Source organism: Cebus imitator, unplaced genomic scaffold (assembly GCF_001604975.1).
Source record: "Cebus imitator isolate Cc_AM_T3 unplaced genomic scaffold, Cebus_imitator-1.0 Scaffold9, whole genome shotgun sequence".
NCBI classification, from domain to species: Eukaryota; Metazoa; Chordata; class Mammalia; order Primates; family Cebidae; genus Cebus; species Cebus imitator.
Window position 1 is genome coordinate 1,866 of NW_016107324.1, and position 9,061 is coordinate 10,926.

Genomic DNA, 9,061 nt, shown 5'->3' on the forward strand with positions numbered 1-9,061 from the left:
GTGTTATCTATGATTTCCTTAAGCAGTGCTTTGTAGTTGCGTTGTAGAAGTCTTTCACACCTTTTTAGATAAATTCCTAAGTTTTTTATTTTAGCAGCTATTAAGGGATTGACATCTTGATTTCTCAGCTTGGTTGTTGGTGTATAGCAGTACTACTGATTTATGTATGTTAGTTCTGTACCCTCAAACTTCAGTTAATTCATTAGTTTCAGGAGCTTTTTAGATACATGTTTAGGGTTTTCTAGGTATACGATTATGGAGCTTGCTACTATTGCTGCTGCTGTGGAAGACTGGGGGAGGGGGATGGTTCTAAGATCAAAGAAGTTATGTTCCTAGGGGAATTATGGCTGTCTTTGCAGGTTGCCAGGGAAGTAGGGGAAAGCCAGCAGTGACAGGCTTACCCAGCTCCCACACAGACAGAAATACCAGCCTCACTCCCACCATGCCCACTGACAACAGCACTGAGTTTGTTTCCAGGCAGCCATGAGCAGGGCTGAAAACTCGCCCCAGGCTAGGAGTTTCCAAGCTGACAAAGCAAGGAGGGCTTTCAATGTTTCATGCCTCCCTGACACAGCTTCTGTTCTTGCATCCATATTCCCTGCTCACCCGCCTCCCCGGAATTCTGTCCAGGAGATTTCACCTTCAGTTGAAATTGTTACAAAGTTAAGCTGGAAGTTCTTCCTCTGTGGTTCTTCCCCAATTCCACTGGCAGCCCTCCCCCCAAGGACCCCTGCGAGACAAAGTCCAATGACTTCCCTGGGGATAGAGTGCACCCACAGGCCTCTTCCTGCCACTTCCTCTACCCCTATGTTTTGTTCAGGTCTCTATATTCATCTCAGCTCCAGGTAAGGTTAAATTCTCCTCCCATGATCTAGACCTTCAGGTTCCTCATTAAGGATGTGTGCTCAGGTGTGGACTTTCTCCCCCTCACTTTGCTCCCAGTTTTTTGGCTGTCTCAGAGCCTGCAGTGGCAAGCCGTTTCTTTCAGACTTGTCTGGTATATTCAGCTTATCTGGTATACTCCCGCAATAGTTCTTGGTGCATAAGTTCACAATGCAAGTCTCCACATGCTGCTGTCTGTTCGAGTGGGAGCCGCAAGTTAGTCTTTCTGCCTAGCCACCATTTTCCTACTCCCCCATGCTGTTTATCTCCTAAGTTAAGCTTCAGATTCTTGATTAGATTCAACATCTAAATTTTGGCAAGTACAGTTTATAGATTTCAGGCCAGGTGTCCTAGAATATAGATCCTGAGGCAAAAACATGTTTGCTGACATTTGAGGATAGCGACGAATCCAAAGAAAAACAATAGGCAGCAGTTGAGGAATAGTCAATAAGACAAAGTGTTCTGTGTGAGCCATTGCTTCCCAGCAAGCTGATTGCTCAGTCTACTCCTAAGCCTTTATGGAGGCCAAGTCTTCTCCAATAATCCTTCTCAATGAGTCAAGTAAGTTCATCTACTAGCTCCTCTCCCCCATTGGAATGTCTTCCCTGGAGAAGACAAACTCCCCTGCACATTTGGCATGCATTTAGAGGGTCTCCAGAGACCACACATCCACAGGGTGGAGTGTCACTGGGCAATGCCGTAAGCAAACTGGAGACTCCCCATGCAAGTCCTGCAGATCCTTTGTTCTGTGGTACTGAGGTAGCAGCTTTTCTCCTAAGACTGCAGGAAAGGTCCAAAATAGTGTTAGAACTGCCAGAGCCACCACTCAAGGCAGGTAAGTCTGGACTATATCTGAATCCAGAACTGCTATGCTGTGAACTTTAGACACATAGCACCAGAATGTCTCTGAGGTCAGAAGACTGATGATCATTCTCTAGAACCATCACCGATTTGTGGTACAGGAAGATCCCAGTGAGTCTGTTGTAAGGTTTTTATACAGGGTTCACTATGCTTATAGTTCTTTCAGTACTAGCCTTCCCAGGCCTCAGGGGTGCCTGGGTTGATTTTTACCCCTCAACTCTGAGTATTCTTGGCAGAAGCATGTACCCTAGAATCCCAACTTATGCAAACTACCCAAGCCACCTACCAGCCTTTCCCACCCTCACAGATTAGGAAGACCCAATGCAGATGGGCCCAGGAATTCTAACTCTGGGCAAACGATGTGAACAGATGTGGTGGCAAGAATAGGACCACCGCTAACAGGTGAGAAGACAGCAATAGGAAACGTCAGGCCATACGAATGGAATGGGATCAACTAAAGAATGGGCAAAAATACCGACTTCAAAGGAGAGGCAGTAGGTGACCGCAGATCATTAAAAAAGCTCAGCAACAACCTGGCAATCCTGTTGTCCCAGGGGAGAGGTCACATGAGCCAGCAGCAAATCAGGCAAGTAAGTGTAAGGACATGGCCAAGGCCACTACTGGGATCCTTCTTAGGCTTTCCAGGTACCTTTAACTTCTGGAACCCTGCTCCATACACCCATTCTGGCAACCTGACCTGGCTCACATAGCTATTTCCACCTGTAACCTAGCCTGGGATGTACAAGGTCACCAGCTCTGTTAGAATATCCTTGTTCTAGGTGATGTTCCTGAGGCTGCCCGTATCTTGTGACTGAGCAAAGGGGAAAAACAAGCCTGGGTCCTTTCAGCCCAGCATGGGACACTGATTAACAGTCATACTATGGCTCCCCCATTTCAGGTTGGTTGAGGTTCTCTGGCTTAGCTCCAGTGTTTGACTTTGCCCATCTACCCAATCTCAGGATTGTATACATGTCTTATACCCCAAACTAGATAGGTACCTGCTTTCAGAGGCCCAAAACCTGTAACAAGTCAGTGCTGTTATTACATTCTTTATCTACCACCTCTATCAGAAGTCATTCGCCCTAAACCCTTGTTTGTGTGGTCTAGGATACTTGCAAAGAGGGGTCATTGATGCATTCATCTTTTAAGGGTCTGAGTCCCTGGTTACAAATTGGTTATTAGTCCGTGGTTACTGACATTCCTGGTTGTTGCTAGTCATGGGATCAACAAGGGATGTCCAGTGAATCCCACAAAAGTCATGCCTGGCTGCATTTGGAGCAACTGCCCTTGCTCTCATGATCTATCTTTTTACCTGTTGGTACAAAATGACCTTGTGGCACACATAGCTGAGTTTGGTGTAGAGCTTGTCTCCCATGGTAGGAAAGTTTGTCTCTTTCCAGTAACAATGTCTAGTCTAGAGCATAAAGCTGTGGCAAGGTGAAGCACATGTTTCAGAGTAGCCCCTCCTGTTTATAGCAACCTTAATCATAGAACGCCCTTTTATTGTACCTATTGTTCACAGCAATTAATGCACATTGGTTCAAGTTATATATGCATTTTTCAAGACAGCTGATATCAAAGGCACTAGAGCTAATGCATCAACTTTGGACAAGAGGTTGTCATGCCAGCTGCCTCTGAGCTCTCCAGTATACCATAGTAATCTAATCATTTATTGTTCATTGTTCTATTCCATCATCTACAACGAGCCCATCTTACTTTTGCAGGGGCTGTATAGGTAAACTGAACAGGGATATGACTGATTGGGACCACTATTTCTGCATCCTTTGAGACTACTAAGGAACATTAATCTCTATCATTCAACCCAGTTGTGGTATTACTTCTGATTTACTAACCTTGACCCTAGAGCAGTTTTATTGTCTTTGCCAACATTATAACCCTTAGTATTCTGAACAGGAAGCAAAAGGGCTTTGCTAAGTAGGTCCATCCATTTCAGGCCTTCAGAGACCAGTGCAGTGTTCAGAGTAGATACAGAGACTCACTGGACTAAGACTAGCTTGGGTGAGGACTTTAATTGAGCCATACACCCTTACTCTATGAGGAAGGTCTTAATCCTTTCATGTTAGTAAGTCCAACCCTGCATCCACCAACTTCTGAAAGAGCTTATTGTTCTCCTTTCCTCATGGTCTACTTCCTCATAAGTGACCATAGATACCTTCAGGGAAGGATATACATGGGTACTACATGTGCTTGTTGTGGTATTGTAGCATCCTTTCAGAATTAGCCAGTATTGAAGTGATCATTGAGCAAGGGATGGTGACTTTCCATTGGGGCAGTTGGCGTCAGTCTTCTACTAACTGACTCTGCACCTCTGGTTATGTAAGCCAAGCAAATACCTTCATCAGTCAGCCATCTCTTTCTCCTAGATACACTGTGGTGATCCACAGCCCTGTGAATCAGGGCTTCTGCTGTTCTTGGTTTTGCAACTCATGGCAATGAAGTCCATGTTCTCTGATGGTTGAGTGCTATTGCCTGACCTTTGCTATTTCTGCATTCTCTTATTCCCATGGATACCAGAGAGCCCAGTTCTGTAACAACCTCCCTTATCTATCCTGGCATATGGAGACACATACCAGTTTCAGTGAGGATGGTGCCCCCTCCTTACTTGTGCTTTTTGTTTTGGGGGAAGGAGCAACCAGAGGGACATCCAGGAAAACAAAGTTATTTGCTCCCCAGTTCATCTAGTCAAGCCATCCAGGCCACATCCCAGTCTTTCCATCCCCTTTGATCAGGATGGCTTCATATAATCATGCCCAAGGACTCTGATAATACTGGACCATGGGGTGAATCCACGCTTAGGTAGGAATGGGACCATCACTACCAGGTGATGAGACAGCCATAGGAGACCATTGTTTCTCTAAGAGTGGGATAACGTGGAGAAAGGACCAAGCATTGTTTCTCCTTCAGGTCTAGGTAACTGAACTCACCCTCAACAGGGAACAATCCCTGACAAGATCTGCTTGGAGACATCAAAACTAAGCAGAAGAATGGATAGCAAGAGCTGGATCTTCTTGGTGGCCATGGGACAGCAAGATGGAAGATGAGCCATGGGCAAGTATAACAATGTCACCAAGGCTGCTGCCCATGGTCTATGTGCCCTCACACTTCCTGTAGCTTTAGCTCCTCTGTGCTCAGCCATGTCACATCCAGAACCGAAGTCAATGCTTCTGCTTGCCACCCAGTCTGGGATTGAAATCTACAAGGTCACCATCTCCTTCAGGGTCTGCATTTCTTAGAGTCTCCTTGTTCTAGGTATTCTTCCTCAGGCAACCTATATCCTGTAACCCAGTGAAGGGGAGAAATGTGGGCCTGGTCCTTCTGCCCAAGTATGAGGACCCTGATGGACAACACTCACACCACACCTCCCCTTATTGTGTTGGTTCAGGCTTTGACCTGCTCCCATGTTCACTTCTCCATCTGCCTAATCTGTTTTCTCACTGTTCCTTTCACAGGTGTGGATCCTTCAACCTCATATGCCAAACTACACTGGCACCTTTAGGAGAACCCAATGTACAACAGATCACCAATACTGTGTCCCCACCTCCTCTACCATGCATTCCACGTTTGTCACCTCAGCCCTCATTTGTATGGTCTAGCTTGGTTTGCCTGGAGGGGAAACCCAGACATTACTTCAAGAAGTCTGAAACCCCAGTTAAAAGCACCAGACTGGCTATAGCTTTTTTTGGGAGGCCAAATGTGAGAACACCAGGACACATCTAGTGAATCCCAGACAAGCCACTGCCTAGACACATTCTGTAGCAAAAGCTTTACCTCAGTCATTTATAGTCATTTTCTTTGTTTATCCAAAATGATCTTCCAGTATTAAGTAGGACTTGAGTCCCTTGGGAGGAACCTCTCTGCCAGGAACAAGAACTGACTGAAGAAAAGCACAAATTCCTTGAGTGGGTCTCTTAAATAGATGCCAAGGAAAGCCACTCCTGTTTTGTACCCTTGCTGAGAACAATACTTGTATTCTATGTACTGGTCACAGCAAATGATGGCTATTCAAAATACACAGGAATTTCAAGGCAGCCATTTATCCAAGGCAAAGTTGATGCATCAGCTGTGGACAGGAGGCCATCTTCAGGTCTATCAGACCAGCAGCCTCTGGCCTACAGTGACAAGGCAGTTTCTGTGATCCTTTGTTGCCAGTTATTGTCCTTCATCATTCACCACCACGGGTCCACCTGATTTTTGCAGGTACCATACAAGTACACTGAAAGGGATATCACTAAAGGGGATATAACTGACAGGGAGCTTCTGCATCCTTTACGACTTTGAAAACTATCTCTACCATTCTACCAGATGCAGCCACCTTGGTTTCCTGTCTTCAGCAAGATAATTTTATGGGTTTCTCCTCGGTATTTCCTGCCTTAGGAATCCTTATTCTACTCTTAGCAAAGATCTCATTTACTCCTGACCTAATGTCCAAGTGAGCCCCGCCCATCCAGGCATTCAGCCAACGGAATGACCATAAAGTAGATGTAGAGACTCACAGGATGGACTGCAAGACCTGCTTGGGAGAGAACTTTGACCCCACACACTCTAAAAGGAACATCATGAGGGGGTCTGGGCCCTTCATATCAGTAACATATCCAACCCTGTATCCAGCAGCTTCTGAAAGACCCGAGTGTTTACCTTTCCCTAGGGTATAGTTCCTCAAATGACCATAAATTCCTTTGAAGGACATGGGGAAATCACTATGATATTACGTGATACGGTACTGCGGGTCCTTTCTCTAGTAGACTTAGCCAGTACTGGCTCAGGTTTGACCATTGGTCAAGAAACAGTCGCTTTCCATCTGGCCAGTTGACAAGTCTTCACTAGCCTCTTCTGGTTAGGTAACTCATGCAACACCTTTTGGGCTAACCACTACCGCCCCCCAATTTTTTTTTAACACTATTTTCAGTGGCCCAGTAGCCCTATAAATTAGGACTTCTAATGGTCATTCTGGCTTTCTGGATTTATATAGGAAACTTCCTTACCAACCTGGGCCTACAGAATAAAGCCACCACTAGCTTTAGTGAGGCTGGTGACTTCACTAGTACTCTTAGGGAATAAAGTGAACCCTGGGGCCTCCCTGAGATTATCTAGGCTTTTCTGGAACTTTATTTCTTTTACCAGGTTTACATTTGAGCCCCTTTCTCTTTCCCTACCATTATCAACTATGGCCTACAGGCCAATTTTTTGAAAATATAACAAGGTAGAGCCGGCATCTCTTCCTCATTTGTTATCAGTGGTTCTCTAACATGGCTGTGCACTAGAGTCACCTGGGGAATTCTAAAATGGATGCTTATACCCTACCTCCAGAGACTGGTTTCTTTATGAGAGGTTGTGTGAAGCTTTGGGATGAGGTTTTTGAATCTTCCAGGATTTGCTTACGTAAATAGGTCTTCAAAACTGCTGCTATAGGCCATTATTTTCCTCAAAACCCCAAGATTTCCCATACTGGCAGCATTTTAGGACTGGTTCCACGTATCCTCTCTAGACCATTCGTTAGTCCCATGAGAGTTCCTATGGAAAAATATTCTGTTGTCTAAGCCTTATATTCTGACTTCCCTGCTCCAGCATCCTCAAGACTCATTCCTAGGTCTCTCTTCCTACTCAGAATAGACAGATCCCATAGATCTGTTGGTGAGTTAATCCCTTCCCCTCCTATAGCAGGAAGATTGCCCCAGTTGGGTCACGCTGTGACTTGCCACAACTGTCCTGGAAGCCAGAAAGACAGGGGCATAGCTCAAGAGGTTAATGCATGTATCTCAGGTGAGGCCTCTGTTTTTTTTTTTTTTTTGACAAAAAAGTTTATTAATAAACGCAGAGTTTATTACCTGTGGAGGCAGGATCTAGGAAGGGGCACGGGGACAATTTTCACTAAGCTAAGATCTGCTGATCACCTGCCCATGGGCCAGGCCCCCACTGAAGTTCTAGGTGAGGCCCAGAGCTGGGGGACAGGGTCCTCTTCCTGAGACTGCAGCTTGTGGGATCACTGCAATGTCCCATCACGGAGGTGGGGGGTAGGGGTGTTGGCCCGAGCTGGGCCAGCATCCTCAGGAAGGCGCCTTGTTGGAGGAGGTGGCAGCAGCTGCTCTGTTCTTCTTGGCTGGGGCCTTCAGCAGTGCCAGCTTCCTGGGCAGGCTGCTGCTGGCTTTCGTCATCACGTCATGTTCAATCTTCTTCCGGATCCCGACTTCTAGGTTCTTCTTGAGCTTCTGCTGCTGCACAAGGCGCGCCTTCTTGGGCGTGATAACACAGCTGCCTTTCCTGGGCCCCGATTCTTTTCAGAGGCCGCCGCTGCCGTCTTGCTCTTTGCTGGGTTGTGCGCCTGGAACTTGCGCTGTCCCTGCGCCTTGCTCTGGCATGTAGCGGAAGAGGCGGGGCTGTGAGCCGAGGCCTCTGTGTTTTTAAGGGGAGATGAACAGTGAATTCTGGGGGACTCAAGGATCTAGAGCCTATTTACCCAGATGTATCGTTGTACTCCTTTCTCATCAGATCGTGACTTGAGGAGACTTGCCAGGTACGAGAACTTGGTATTCCTTGTGCCTCTATTTTTCTAGTCATAGAGTAGGCTCGACTTTCAGCACCAACTGCACTTTGGCTGTAGAAGATGAGAATTCCTTTAAATGGTATCATAGCTTTTAAGTCGCTGGTCTGGGCTTCCATGTTCTTTTTAGTGCCAGTCTGGCAGTTAACCAACTTCTCAGTCCTGATTCTACTGCTTCTCTCCCAAGTGCTAGAGAAATTGTACGTCCTCTTCCATCTGTCATCCTCATTCTCCATAGGGGAGAAATCTCTATCACGATGTTTTAATACAGAACTTCTCAAACTTCCAGCAGTCACCTGGTATGCCAATTAAGCAGAGGCCCAGGCTAGATGAAGCAACAGTGTCTGACTTCTATGTTTTTCAAGTTCCTCCGGTGATTCCGATATGTACCAAAAATTCAAGAATGATCACTACAGTATGCTGGAAGTTATCATTCCGTTTGTGGCCATTGTGGTCTTGCTGCCATAAATAGCTGGTGAGTCAATAATCAGATTCCAGAATCTCCTCTACTTGCAGAGACTCCCACAGGCCAGAGATAATCTTGATATAACCTTAAGAGATAAACTCTAAGTGTTAGATTTAGATAGAGCACTAAGATATCGATACCACTCGTGTTTTCTTTATTTGCTCCTGGAATATTCAAACCCATTAACAGAAGAGAATGGGACAAAAATGTAATCAAAGGAGGCAAGCAGGGGAAGAAAAGGCAGACCATGTGGAATTAATAAGTCTTAAATCCAAGAATCAGTAATAACTTCA

At 45.8% G+C, this 9,061-nt stretch overlaps 1 pseudogene; it reads right to left on the reverse strand.

Moving 5' to 3' along the window:
- Positions 1 to 7,639: 7,639 nt before the first annotated feature.
- LOC108314860 lies at positions 7,640 to 8,538 on the reverse strand (annotated as a pseudogene).
- Positions 8,539 to 9,061: the final 523 nt, after the last annotated feature.